Source organism: Camelus dromedarius, chromosome 8 (assembly GCF_036321535.1).
Source record: "Camelus dromedarius isolate mCamDro1 chromosome 8, mCamDro1.pat, whole genome shotgun sequence".
Lineage (NCBI taxonomy): Eukaryota > Metazoa > Chordata > Mammalia > Artiodactyla > Camelidae > Camelus > Camelus dromedarius.
In genome coordinates, this window is record NC_087443.1 from 73,791,542 (window position 1) to 73,806,925 (window position 15,384).

The 15,384-nt window shown below is 41.1% G+C and overlaps 1 long non-coding RNA gene across 2 annotated transcripts in view; it reads left to right on the forward strand.

Annotated features, from left to right (window-relative positions):
• Window positions 1-443: 443 nt before the first annotated feature.
• Window positions 444-15,384, forward strand: part of LOC135321844 (uncharacterized) — an 82,912-nt gene continuing 67,971 nt past the window's right edge. The window contains exons 1-3 of one of the 2 annotated variants that reach the window (XR_010381999.1): window positions 444-813; window positions 911-1,086; window positions 2,394-2,663. This is a non-coding gene — a long non-coding RNA (uncharacterized LOC135321844). Of the gene's footprint in view, window positions 1,087-2,393; window positions 2,664-15,384 lie in introns of both variants that reach the window. The other variant, XR_010381998.1, reaches the window with a different exon arrangement.

Genomic DNA, 15,384 nt, shown 5'->3' on the forward strand with positions numbered 1-15,384 from the left:
TTCCTCTTCCAAGGGACAGCTTGTCAGTAATGGGAGATGATTATGGTGCCCTAAAACCAAACTAGACGCTTGAACTTAGAAACGACTTCCCATACCATGGGTTCTTGATCTCTCCACTGAGTATGTTCCAGTTTGTCACTAATATCTCTTAAAATTTGCTACTTGCTTTGGTCACATAATGATTTCTTTCTCTATTTCATTTTAATAAGCCATTTCAGTTGCTAAGGAAAAATGCTAAGAACAAAGCTTTGATTTAAAAAAAATTACCCATTTGTTTTCTATAACAAATGATATTTAAATGATATATGTAGAAAGATACTTCAAATGTACTCTTGGCTTTGGAAAGAGTTGAAGTCAGCATTTGAAATCTCACTGTTACATTTGTTCTGTATGCTTAATTAACATAATTCCTTTTTAGCAAGATTGTGGAAGCTATAGGGAATTTTACCCTTCATTTTTCTCAAAAATTAAAAAAAAAGTTTTATTGGATAATTAGACTCAGTTCAAAAGCAATCTTTCTTCTGTCTCTTTTTAAATGTGGAAAAGTAATATTAATCAGTATCACTACCATTTATTGAGTGGTTAGTGTAACTGGCATTGAGTTTGCATGTGTTAGTTGTTACATTTAATCCCTAGCACAGTTCAAGAGAGAGGCACGATGGTTATCTCCATCCCACAGATGAAGAAGGAGGAATAGGAGCGTTTGCCCAAAATCACACCCACCACCAAGACCCGGGCGTCTGTCTCTCGACCAGAGAACAGCACCTCGTTCCTAATCTCCAGGTGTCTTTGACTCCCACCTTCAAAAGCAAGGTTACACCTCATTTTTCTCAAAAATTTAAAAAAATGTTTTATTGGAGAATTTGACTCAGTACAAAAGCAATCTTTCTTCTGTCTCTTTAAATGTGAGTGCACAGCACTGAACACTCGAACACGGCCCCTTCTCCACACCAAGGGGGAGCTCCGCAGGACAGCTATAGTTGTCCTCATTCTGCTGAGAACATAGGGACTGGGGACACCACGGAGGCTGGCCATTTGGTGACCCAGGGTTCCAGCTGTGATCTGTCCCTGCCTCGTGGTAGCCAGGTAGGCTGTGAGAGCTTTATTCTGTGGGTCATGCTGTTTCCAAACCAGGGAAGTGGTGTTCATTTTAAGTATATTCATGTGTGTGGATGTTAATTTAACCACAGCCATTAGCTTTGATTTGTTTGATGTTAAATAAACCTGAACTAACATGTCGCTGTATAGAATTAAGTCCTGTTTGATTCCTCAGTGTATTTACTATTAAAAAGCTGCAAATACTAACTCAAGAGGACTGCAAATGTATTATTTGTATGTCTATATGTGTGTCAGGATTTGTAGGATGTGTGAAGTAAGTCACACCGCTTAAGGCATTCTATCACAGGGCTGCTGGTGAGGTAACTTATGTATATAAATATCTTTAAGAAAAAAATCTCACCGGCATCTCTCCACGATCATCTGCTCCTGAGACATGCTGGTATCTGTTTTATTTTCCTCTTTTAAAATTCTTAACAAATCATATCTTGAGTTCTTATTTGGTTTGGGTTTGATTCTTTGTGGCCTCTCATGTTTATGATCTATGGATTAGCCATTCTGTAGATTAAATCAACCCATAATTACGTTTGATTTTAGCATATGACCCTTGGGGAAAACTCAGAATTTGGATTTGGAATTTTTTTGCAAAGCTCCAATTTAGAATTTCTTTTCTTTCCATGCAAGCTCTGCTAAGCCATGTTTATCATTTCTCTATAGTCAACTCAGATGCCAGTGTCTAGAAAATATGGAGCAATCTCCTTAAGTGAACATTTGTTCTAGCAGCTTGTGGCCTCTAACAAATACGTTTAATCCAGAGATAGCTAAACACTGATAAGATTACAATTTCATAGTGAAAGAGGGGTTCTGAAGCCTGGGGCCCCGGCTCTGTTGTTGGCCAGTCCCGTAACTGCAAACAAGTTTAAAACTCTTTGAGTCTTAGTTCCCTCGTCTTCCAAATGGAAAGAACGATAGCTTTGAGGGCCTTTGTGAGGGTTGGATGAGACCACGTTCATAGACATACTTGGTGGTGTCCTACAGATGTGACAGACGGGTCAGTATTTGCACATCACCAATCCCTTGCTTTGTCCACCTCCGCAGAGCTGGGAAGGTTCCCAGATAGCTGGCCCTCCTTGGTCCAGAACAAGTACCCCATAGACTACATCATGGAGGTATTTACAGCCTCTGCAGAGGTGATGGGAACTGGAAAGCCAAACGCCTATTTAAAAAACAAAACTCCAAAGCTCTACGGTTGCCCATGAAGTAAAACAACAGGGTAAACAGGAACTAGAAAGGAGTGACTTCGAGATTATTTATCTGCTTGTTTTCTCAAATTGCAGAAAACAATTGAAAAAGACCATGAGACCTGAGATACCCTCCCTCTTCCCGTCACTCTCCCATATCTGGCGGGATTTATGGATTAAAAGTCTGGGTAATAAGCACACATGATGGAATCGTTGTCGGCAGGCGGTGGCTTCATGTCATGACAGTGGCAGAGACAGCAGTGAGCTGAGAGCTTCAGCAGGACTTGGCCCTCAACTTTGCCTGTTTCCGGGAGCACTGCCTGGCCAGTTCCAACCAGCGCGTCGTGTCCCACGTTGGGCCAGGAGGTGAGTGTGGCAGGGCGCCTGTCTGAGGAGGAAGCATGAGGAGAGAGCTGGCAGGCAAGGGTGTGGGTAGGCCAGGGCCTGAGGACTTCCGTCTGGGGTGGACCCAGCGCGAGGCCGGCTTGGGCCGCACTGAGTGCCTTGCGGGCAGTGGGCCTCGCTGGTCATACATCTCAGATAAGCTCTTTAACCTCTTCTTCGTGTGTGGTGTTTTAACAAAGGGGTTTTAAAATTATTAATATGAAAATATGGAAACTACAGAGTACTATGGTAAAAAGAAAACTCCATGGTACAAGGTAAACCTTTGACCGTCATATTCATTCCATTTACCCTTTAAAACAGGAAGATAGAGATTTGGACTCAAAACTGGACTCAAAATGCACCTACAGTTTTCTATCTCAATTATTTTACTTAATCATGTCATGACGTTCTTCGAAGCCATTAAGAATTCTTCAGAAATAGGATTTTTTAAAAGTCCCAGGGCCCTGTCCACGGCAGCAGCTGGTGTGGGCTGTGAGAGCATTGTTCTCTGTGAATGTCTAAACTAGGGAAGCGATGTTCCCTTTAAGTACATTCACAGGCGTGGTGCTAATTCAGCTAGAGCCGTTAGCTTTGATTTGTTTGATGCATAGCGGTCCACTGTGTGAATGTAACTTTCTCCGCCATTCCTCTTATCGCTGATTATTCAAATTCTTTCAGATTTTTCACTAGAAGTAAACACTGCTATGTTTTATTTAATATTATAAATAAAAATGAAAGAGATTAGGTCTTGTGCTTCCTAACAGTAACATATATTTTAAGTATATAAAAATTTTAAGAGTGTCTGTGATGTAAAAATTAACCAACAGAGCAACGAAATAAGAAAAGACAGCTGAGAAGAGGAGCCTGATATATACAATGTGTCACGTGACAAAAAATACATCACACAGCAGTGGGGAAGGAGTGATTACTTAGCCAGCAGTGCTGGAAAATCTTAACCTCATGCTGTATCAGCAAAATAAATTCTTTGTGGATTAATGAATTAAATTTTTAAAAATTAACATCATAAAGCTACTGGAGTAAAATCTTAGTGATTCTTTGTTCTCAGGGTTTAGAAAGTCTAAGAATTAAAGCAATGGAAGAAAGCTAGGAGGAAAATAATACATTTGCCTACTTAAAAAAATGGAACTTAAGACCAGCAAATAGGTATTTGTTTGGTTCTATGGGGACCCTGGGTGAGCAGTGAATAAAAAGTCAGTCTTCTCAAGTGGCCCACATTCTAATGGAGGAAAGTAGACAAAAATAAACGTGTTCAGAAGAATAAAGCAGGGTAGGGAAGAAAGAGTGGGCTTGCTTATTTTCATTTATCAGCTACAGTCATCCGGAAGGTACACATTCTGATTTTAATTATATTCATAGCTACCATTAAGTTTTTAAAATACATTTTCAAGTTATGGTTCTCTAATTACCCCAGATCAGAATGAAATACTGCCCTTCTGTTCCTCCTGGGTAAGCTGGAGAAGTTAGCACGTTTTTACAGCACCTTCCTTCCTTCCTACTTCCTGTTCTCTGTTAATGTAGGTTGTGATTATGTATCGACATTACATTATACAATTCTTGTTTTATATTTCTTTTCCATCATGGAATTTGAAAATTTCACTTCTGCAGTCATATTTGCAATTGGACTTAACTTTTTAATTAATTTTAGGACTCACTACAAGCACTTTTTTAAAACCAGGATTTCCCCATATTAAGTACTTAATTTGCATTCTTATCTTGCTTAAAATTGATCTACCTCTTCAAGTGTTTTTTTTCCCCCCCAAAAGTGAAGCTGTATTTGTTCTTAGCTCTTGCCTTTGTGATAATGTCTTTCTCTTAGTCTTGCACGTAAGCAGCAACTTGCACAGGAAATCCCTGGAAACAATCTTTCGTCCTCAGATGTCTTTAGCTGTTACTTCATTCTCTTCTGGTCTTTAGCATCATAGATGAAAAAATTCCCACCAGCACAGTTTTTAATCCTTCATAGATAATCTATAGAAATCTAGTTTGGTTTGCTTTTCCTGTTTTAGATGCTTTTTAGATGGTTGTGGAATTTTTTGGAAAGTTACACTTTTTTTAAAAAAGCAGTTTTCATAGCAAAATTGAGAAGAATTTATAGAGATTTCCCACATACCCCCTGCCCTCACACATGCACAGCCTCCCCCATTATTAACATTCTCCCACAAGGTGGTACATTTATTACATTTGATTAACTGTAAATTAACCTAATCTACATTGATACATCATTATCACCCACCAGGGAGTGCTGGCCATGTAATGTATTTACAGAAACCCTGGCCATGTAGTACTTCTCTTTAAACTGAATGCTGGTGGTAGAAAATTTGAGAACTGAAAAAATGTATCTGGCAGAGTGTCAACTGCCTCTCTAGCTCATTGGGAAATTCTCTATTAATCCTGGGCCATTTTGTCCTGATCAAGGCAGGTCTTTCCGTTGTGGATCCATCTCCAAAAAAGGACTGTTAATTGATGAATTGGTCACAGGTGATGGATGAGCAGGGGACTTGCCTACATTCCACAACGGCTTGACACCCCCCTTTTCTACTCAGCTCCCTGGTCTCCAGGACAAAAGGCTGTTCCCCTGTTTTACCTTCTCTGACTCTGCTCTCCCTCTGCCTCCTTCTCCATCCTGGTCTCTCCTCCCCTGCCTTAGCCTTGCCTGGTCCTTTGGAGGGAGACACTAGCTCTGTAAGCCAGCACTGCATCTCCTTGTCTCATACTTATTTTACTTATTTTTAAACAGTTGTATTGAGTTATAATTGATATACGATGTGCACAGTTTAATGAATTTGGACATATGCACATACCCATGAAACCATCACCATAAAGTAACAGATGTATCCACAACCTCTAAAAGTTTCCTTGTGTCCCTTTTTTTTTTTTTTTGCTTTTTTTATACTAAGAACACTTAATATGAGATGAATCCTCTTAACAAATTTTTAAGTGTACAGTACTGTATAGTGCACAGAACTAATTTATCTTTCATAACTGCACATTTATACCAGTTGAACAGTAACTCCCCATCTCACCTTTTCCCAGCGCCTGGGAACCGCCATTCTATTCTTTGTTTCTATGAGTTTGACTATTTTAGATACCACGTATAAGAGCAATCATGCAGGTTTTTCTTTTGTTCCCTTTCTCTATCTGGCTTATTTCACTTAGCATGATGTCCTCAGGCATGGTTCATCCATGTGGTCACAAATGACAGGATTTCCTTCTTTTTTGAGGCTAAATATTATTCCCTTGTATGTATATATCACATGTTCTTTATCCACTCGTTTGTTGATGGGCATTGGATTATTTCTATATCTTATTAAGAGACCCCTTTGAGGCTTTGCTCCTCTTCAGTATGGCCTGGGGTAAGGAAAAATGGCCCTGTGGTCCAGGAACATAAGAGAGATGGGGAAAACACATAAAAACAGGAAAATTTATACAGTGAGTTATAACTCTGCCCCACTAGCCATCACCAATAATTCCACTTCCCAGAGATTACTATTTTGTTAACATTTTGATACATTTCCTTCCAGTATTATGTGGTATATATTTTCTATACTGGAGAATCATTCTTCCTAAATAACTGAAAATCACTACTCTTACTGTTGAAAATTAGAAAGACATGCTATCAAGGGTTGGTAAAGATGTAGGAACTTGGCAACACAACCTATGGGCACATAACTTAATACAACCACATTGGAAAACAATTTGGAAATCATAAGTGAAGTTGAATTTGCACAAACTCTTTGACCCAGCAATTCCATTTGTAGGTTTATACCCCAGAAAAAACCCTGATGTTCCTAAAAAGGGGGTTAAGTACAATAATGTTTTTTAGAACATTGTCCAACAAATTTAATGGGCACCTACTATGTTCTAGCTATTAGACACATAGCAGTGTATAAAAAAACAGGCAAAGCCTTGTACTTACAAGGTCATGCAGGCAGGTAGAGAAAAGACAAATGAACAACAACAACAAAAAGGTATGTGATGGGAGGAGCTAATAAGTGACATTTAGAAAAATAAAGCCAGGTAAGAGAAATAGGGAGAGATTGCTATTTTATCTAAAGTAGTCAGATAAGGCCTCACTGGGAAGATGACAAGTTGACATTTAAGCAGAGACTCAAAGGAAGTGAAGGAGCCAACCATGTGGGTACCTGGGGAAAAGACTTCCCTGGCAGAGGAACCAGCCCCAGCCACATCCATTTTCTTACTGTAGCCTGAGTGGTCTTCCTAACAAGCAAACCTCCTCATATGTCTACTTTTATGCATCTAGGTGTCTTTGATTATGTGGCATTAAGGAATAAGAGAGGTCCCAAATGGCTTTTGTGTCCTACATGCAACTAATTACAAGGATGGTGGTGGTGTTGAATGGGAAGTGGAATCTGGGATTGGAATGGGAAGTGGAACTGCTTTGGAGGAGAAATGGCAAGATATATGTTATACAGTGCATTATATTGAGTCTGACGATGTTAGGAATCGGGGCTGTGTAACCAGAACTGCTAGTCTCCCAGACAAGGTGGACAAGAGGTGGGTAACAGTGGAAGAAGGAATAGAACAGTCAAAGTAACACTTAAAAAAAGAGTTGGGGAATCCAAATTCGATTTCTACCTTAGCTATCAACTTGCTTCCCCTTTCTAGGTGTTTTCTCATTTATATAATTACTGGGTTGTATTGGATGGACTCTGTGGATCATTTCAGGGCTAGAATTGTACCTTGTATGGGGATTCGGTGCCTGGCAGGCTACTGTCAGTGATGCTCAGGGTGATACTTGGGGAGTGGGCAATGGGTTGGTCAGAGAGGTGGATCCAACAGTGACCAACAGTGAGCTCAAGTGCAGTTGTGGTGGGACCATGGACAGCTCCCTCTCCTGGCTGTTGCCACGAGGCAGAACAACACAGTGCTCCAGAAGACGGGTCTTAATGGGTGTTTTACACACACACACAGGTCTATGTTCAAACAAATTTGAAAAACACTATATTATATAAAGTTATAAGACTTTATAACTTTTTTAGCCTTTAATATGCTCATTTTCTCTCTGGGATGTTAGTTTATTAGATATAGTTCCTTAAAAAAGGAAAGAAGGAAATTGTAGTCAGGCAAACTCAGCTTGCAGAATAGGGGGGCAGCTGACTTCCTGCAGGCTTGTTGAGAGCCCTCAATGGTCCCCTTCAGTGAGATGGCTCTTGGTGGGGCCATTGAGGATGAAGATCAGTAGGTAAAGCCACTCTTGTCTTCTGGACCCAAGTACCACTCAAAGGCTAAAGCACACTTCTGTGGACTTAGAAGCCCATCTCCCCCCTGCATCCTGAGAAGAGATCTGGACACATAAAGACTCCAGCTTCCAAACATGTTTGGCTCCCATGAGTCAAGTGATATTAACCACTTAGCCATATTTACCTCCAAGCACACATCTTCCTCACTCCCGACCTGCCTCCTTTGCTCATTTCTTATTCTGTGGGCACTTGTACTTTTGCAGCATAACATAATGAGGACCCTGAGGACTTTTAGCTTTAAAAGCTGGGCTCGATTCAGAAGATCTGTCACTAGGCAGTGACATTCCCAAGTGGTATGGTTGCTCTCCACTTGCATTCAGCCAAAGGCATGCTGGGGTCATGGTCTTTTATGCCTTTAGCACGTGGGGGCAGATGAGGGCTGGGTACCTACTTGCTGTTTGATTGCTGACTGTGGCCCTGGCTCCTGATTATTTTTGGCGTGGGATGAATGCCGTTAGTCAGAAACAAAACTTCCTCTCTGAGAGCTGTGTGTTAAATCCCGTGAACAAGCGTTGGCACAGCCCTTAGTGAAGGAGATCCCTGCTATTTTGTCTCTCTCATCCCTCCCCTTTATGAAACTGTCCTTCTCCCACTTTGTGAGTTCCAAAACCTACTTATCATAATTCCCATAGGACTCTGAGAGGGGGAGAAAGCCTTTGGGTAAAAGATTTTCTGAAGCTGGGAGAGCAAATAGCAATTATAGAGAGGGATGTGCTGCTGTGACATCCTGGGTGGGACACACAGGGTGGGTGGAAGCCTGAGCGGGGAGTTCATATTCATGCCCTGGAGTGATGTCTGATGTCTCAGTCCCAAAGAGTCAGACATGGAGCCAGGTGGTAACTGTGGTCTCTCTGAGGGGACGACAGTGTCTGATCCATCTCTGTGTCCCATAACATCACAACTTAGCAGGAGGCCAACAAATATTAAAAGCATCAATAGATAAACATTTAACAACTGCCACTCCTTGCACATTGTATGCCAGCCTCAGTGCTAAGCAGATCATCACCTGGATTCTCATATTAACCCCAGACAGCAGGTACTGGATTCATCTTCCCTGTTATACAGATGAGGAAAGAGGAGACAAGAGAGCTGAAGTCACCTGCTCTAGATGGCAGAGGCTGAGTGCAGCCCAGGTGCCTGGGTACCAAACCAGTGCTCCACAGGTGGTGGAGAGAGCAGGTGGGGAGAAAATGCCATAGGTTTGGGTGGAGAGGGGAAGTCTCTTCCTTAAGTCAAGTTGTAGGCCACCACTGGGAACGCAATGGACAGGAGGAGAGTTCCCATCATCAGGCTTATGCTGGAATCCTGGTCCCTAGCCTGCCTCTGGGAGCCCTTTGGAAATTGTCTCCTTACCCTAGCCTGGGTGTTCTGGGCAGGCTCTATGCCTTCCCCCATCTTAACCGGTGCAGACAACTGCATGATATTTTGTGTTTGGACACTTGGGTCTGTGGGACACTGAAAGGCAGTGTGGTGCCAAATCCTCCCTTGTTTTATCATGGGAGGCAGTGTTTCTCCAGGGGCTCACAGGCAAGATCTTTCCAGAAGGAAAGCTATCAATGACATGCCTGTTTTTCTTCAGTTTTGATGTAGTATATTTTAAGTTGATATTTGCAGCAATGAGTATCAAACAAAATCCCAGACTGAGATTTCTACCTACAGACTTAATACCTGTCAGCTGGCAAACATCTCTTGAATTACATGAACACAAATTCAGCAGTTCACTTTTTCTCAACCCAAAATACAATAATGGCAGTAAAATAATGACCATTTTCATTTTCTCTGAGTTCATATGAGGGCCTCCAACTTTGCCGAAAGTATTGTCTTTGTCCATGGGTCTCGCCTGACTTTGAGAAATATCACCCTCAACCCCAAATGTTTTTCAGTTGTTATCTTCATTAAAACATTTAGTTTAGCTTTAGTTTTATTTTAGTTTCATTAAATAAAATAGTCAAATAAAAATAGTTTTATTTTAGTTCCATTTCAAGTTTTAGTTTAGTTCATTAGAACATTTAGTTAATGAAGTTCTTTCCCCAGTGGAAGAAAAAAGTTAAAAATGATCACTAAAGCCCAAAAGATGCTGTAATGAAATGATAACCTGGAGCAATCGTCTTCAGGTAGGTCTAGGACCTAATTTGGATTTTTCTCATGTCGGAGTTGGCAGCAGCGCACCAATGCGAACTGTTGAATTTTTCTATGTGCGTCACCTCTGTGGGTGAGGGCTCTCGGGTTTGTTCTGGGCAGTAGCCTCCTATTTTACAGGGATGGAGGGAAAATGATTTTGATACAAACGTATCTCTGCATTTTAATTTCAGAGCTTGTATGCTATCCTATCCCTATTTTGAAATGTATTTGACTCAAGAAGATGCCACCAGAATGAGTTACATTAATTTTTCTATCTGGATGAAGGTGTTTTCTAACAGAGCAATTATATTTTTGCCTAGACTAAACATTCATCTCATTTCCACCCAGAGCCTCTTCCACTTTGCTTGCAAAATGGAAAATATGAAATTGGCTATCTCAGTTCTGAGAACAGAGGATGTGTTTAAATTACCTAAAAGCTCCTTCAGGCCAAAGCATCTAGAATGATGACTGCAAAAGTAAAGGAGCCAGAGGAAGGAGTTAGCATCCGATCATTTGCCATCTCAGGGTGAATTTTATTCTATTTCCTCTTTTTATTATAACTTTTCTCATGAAAAGAAATCTACTGAATCTTAATGTTTCAATCTATCCTCATTCTGATTGTGTGACTTTCTTATGACAAAAAAAAAATTAACAAAAGGAAAATGGGAGTCAAGTATATACTCTTGTTACTTAACATAGGCACTGATAATAGTACAGGGTGATTCAATTTTTAAGACCTTTTAAATTATACCCAGAAGCATGAATAGGACAAAATGAAATTGGTTTGGGGAACAATATAAAATCTCCATTTCATAGTGATCACGCACTTGGTAAATCGTTCCATGATACTAACAAAATTAGATTCCACCACTTCAACTCGGGAAAGCAGTGGTAGTCAGCATTCTCTAGCTCTTATAAATTGGGATCGAAGTAAAGTACAATGTGACATTTTGCAACTGCGGCTTAAAGATACTGAATACAAATTTAACATCGGCTGCCTTCATCAGGTAATGACACTTATTAAATAAATAAGCCTACAATGCATTTAGATGATATGACATTAAGGAATTTTATTTTTCTAACTAATATGTTTACAGTACTACTTCAGTTATCAGTGTTAGGCAATACTTACTGTAGTGACGGAATGTTAGCTTTTTTACCGTCTCTACCAGTTCACCACCTCTATCTGTCCCGATAGAGTTATCTCACAATTCCTGGTAAAAATCACATATTTAAAATGCTTACATTGTGACCATCTACATGGCTCACTACTGCAATTACTACCAAGTAATTACACTATGACTGCTCTCTCTCGTATAGAGTTCTGTCTTCCTTGGAGTTGATAATTTGCATAATTTTGTATTGTTTTGTTGCCAGTTCCCTCCTAAACTCCCCTAAAGGGCTGTCATATTTCAAAAGAAAAAACCCATACATATTGGATAATTATCTTAGTCAGTTTGAGCTGCTATAACGAAGTACCAGACCCTGGGTGGCTTATAAACTATAGAAATTTATTTCTCATAATTTTGGAGGCTGGATGTCTGAGACAGGTGCCAGCTGCCCAGTTCTGGTGAGGGTCCTCTTTCAAGTTACAGACGGCTGGCTGGCTTCTCGTGGTGTCCTCACCTGGCAGAAAGAGTGTGAGGGAGCTCTCTGGGGTCCCTTTTACAGGGACATTAATCCCATTCAGGAGGTCTCCACCCTCATGACTCAGTTGCCTCCCAAAGGCCCCCACCTCCTAATGCCATCACACTGGGGACTAGGACTTCAACATACGAAATTTTGGGGAGGAGATACAAACATTCAGTCCCTAACAAAAACATGTCAGTCTCAGTTTTTGCTGGGGACCTTCTTCCCACTACCCTCTATGGTCCTGTTCCAGTGCCCATAGAGTGTTCTCTAGGACCATGTTCAGTAGCTCTTAGACCGCCCTTCATCTTCTCCTGGACTGGAATTTCTGCTGCTTCTTGGGTTTGCTCTCTCATTTTGTGAAAGCACATTCTCCAGTAGCTTTCTAAAGAAACATGTATTTTCGGTAAATCTTTGCGTCCTTACACATCAAAAAAAAGTCTTTATTCTACATTCACCCTTGAGTCCGTGTAGAATTCTAGGTTGAAAATAATCTTCCCTTATTTTTTAAAGGAATTTCTCATCATTGTCTAGCATCCTATGCTACTACTCGAAACTCTGATAACATTCTGATTCCTGCTTCTTTGCATGCAACCTGTTACCTTTCCTCCCTGGTTTTCTTTTTATCGTAATGCTCAGAAATGTCATCATGATGACCCTTGGCGTGGATGTTGTGCTGCTCACAGGGCAGGACACTCAACAGACTTTTGCAATCTGGAAACCCAGATTTAGTTCTGGGAAATTTTCTTATGTTACTTCCTTAATAATTTTTCCCCGCCTGTTTTCTCTGACCTCACACTTTAGAACTCCTACTGCTTGGACCCTCGCAGATATAGTCTCTCATCGCATTTCCTCTCTCTTCTGTTATTCATATTTTGGTTTTATTTTCCCAGGTGACTTCTGAGTCATTCTTTAAAATTATCTTCAAACCTATCTCAGTTTTTAAAAAATTTAGGTTAGTGTATTTGTTCTTTTTAAGAGTTTCATCTGATTTTCCATTTGTTTTTTATAAAAGCATTTTGTTCTTATTTTATACGTAGAATAGCTTCTTCATCCCCCTGAGGACAGTAAAGTAATGGTTGTATTTTAAAAAGTTTTTTCTTTTGTTTCTGCTTCATCTCTGTTTCCTTTACCTTAATTTTTCTCAAATTGTTTTCGTTCATCTTTTATTCTCCCCACATTTCTATTTTCCACTTTTTCTTAAGGGATAAGCTCTGAAAACACTCACATGGATCTCTGTTTGCCTTAGACTGGGGGTGGAGGGCTGGGTACTTCGTGGGTTCCAGTGTGGGTAGTCACATCACCTATCCCTGGGGGAACTCAGAATGTTGCTATGTTAAAGTGTTTTCTCTGGACCATTTAGTGTTTTCTTAAATGAATATGCCAATCGCCAGCTTAGGGAAAGTGTATCTCTTGCTTTAGGGTCCTGAGGGCAGCAGAATTTGGGAAGCAGGCTGGGAATTCCATTGTTCAGAATGCAGACTTTGACTTAACATACTCCATCCTGTTTTTATCTTTGTGCCTTCTTCTTTTCCTCCTGATGTCCCTGAGTTTGGAGATTTCTGGATACATTTATCCAAATACTAAAGAGTCCATTTTTCTACAGAAGGAAGACAGGTAAAGCTAGTTTGTGGCTATGTGTGACGATGGAGAGGAGTTGGTGGTGGTGGTGGGTGGGGGGACCACGGCACTGTGTCAAGACATCCACCCCCTCTCTTTTGGTTTCTTGTCCTGTCCCTGCTTCCCACAGTCTCTGGTGCCAAGCTGGAGCTTCTTGAGGGTCCTGTAGGGTGAGCTGACTCTCTTACCATCAGAACCTCCCCTCTGTACATCTTCCCTGCATCACACACATAGGTTGTCACTTCCTCACCTCTGCTGTCATTATTTCATCTGCTGTCTGTCTGTCTTCCAAAAACATTGAAATCTTTCAACAGCTATTTTCCTCTTTCCCAATCTCCCAGATTATGGGTTAAAACCTGCAATATTAGTGAGTTTAGTAGGATTTAGGGAGTGAGAGCAAACACGTAAAGGTTATCATGTTAAAGAAAGGTCCCTTTAATTTTCTAAATCAAATTAACACTGACTCTGAGACATCCAAGGTATTAAAATAAGTGATCTCCATTACTGTTAAGGTCACTCCTTTCCCCAGGGCTTAACGAGGACTCAAGGACTTAGTTGGCATCTGGAAAACAGAAGACTGCCTCTAGACTTCTGTCCTTTGTGGTCACCACCAGGATTTGCTTCTTCCACAGCAATAGCACAATGTGCAATTGCTTTGTTCACTTTTTTATTATTACAGTTTTTACTTTTCACTGTTTTCCTCACTAAACTATATGTTCCGAGGGGTCAGGGATGATGTCTGCTTTGTTCTCAGTTCCTTGCACTGTGTTTGTCACATACATGAAATCAATACCTATTCGGTGAATGAATAAATGAATGTTTTTAAACAAGACTTCCAGGTGATTCTGGTGAAATTCATCCACTGACCATACTTTGTTATACACTACAGTGTATTTGCTCTTCCTCTTTTTGAAATCAGTAGTCCTCAATTAAATTCAGTTAGAGTCCATTTGATTCAGCCGTATGAGAGCAGCATCATGGGGCAGGGGCTCCAACCCTGTTAAATCCCTAAGAAGAAGGGTCCTGGTCCCTTCTGCCCCACCCCAATAGACTCACTCTTGCGGCAGTCAGTGTACAAGCACACACACTCCACTTCTGATGCACCAGCAAGACAGGTGTGCAAAGTCGTGAATATTTGTGATTTCTGGCCATGTGGCATCATTCTCCTTTCCTAACAATGCCATGGGTATGTTTTGGAGGAGGGAAGCTTCCCTCTCCTCACTTGTTTGACCTACTTTGGTGGGCCCATCAAGTGCTGTCTGTTTAAGCCAGGACCAGCGTCTTCATTTACACATGACCACTTGGACTCCATTCCCAGCCTCCACTTTTCGAGCTGAGTGATGCCCGGACAGGCAGAGCTGGCCAAGGGCCTCCATTCTAGTGCTGGTGCCCAGGGCAGATGGTCAAGGGGTTTGTTCTTCCCTAACACCCCAGGCCTCCCTGCCTCCTATCCTGTCACTGTGCCTTCTCCTGAGTTTGGTCTCTGGTTTCCCATAATCTGAACTTCTCTTTCTTTCTGGTGGGGACTTCCAGCTAGGTTCTCAGTATCCTTCTGCCTAGCAACAACTGATTTAATTGGGAGTGACAATATATGCTCCCTCAAAAAAGACATTTCCCCACTTCCCTTGCCGTGTGCCACAGTTCTCACAAGCAAGATGGGAGCAGAAGCTCTCCACAGATTTTATAGCAAAGTTTCTTGAAAGAGATGGCCTGACCCTCGAGTATTCATGTCTCTGCCTCATCAATGAAAGACTCCTGGGTGGGGTCAGACACTGTTCCTCCCCTTAGCCCTGGCCACGTGGCCATGCTCCATCATGAGAAAACAGACAGATGCAAAGACATTAACTAATGCAACAGATGATCTGATTCATCACATTACAAAGTGTTTCATTCTATTCAAAATACTATTCCCTTGGTTTCTTTGAATATCATGTATCCCTCCGTAACTCAGTTACATTTGAAATAAAATTTCAGAGGCTTTTTATTCCGGTGCCACATGGTGGCTCAAAACTTGAGTTCTGGACAGAGGCAGAGATGGACTCATATCTTAG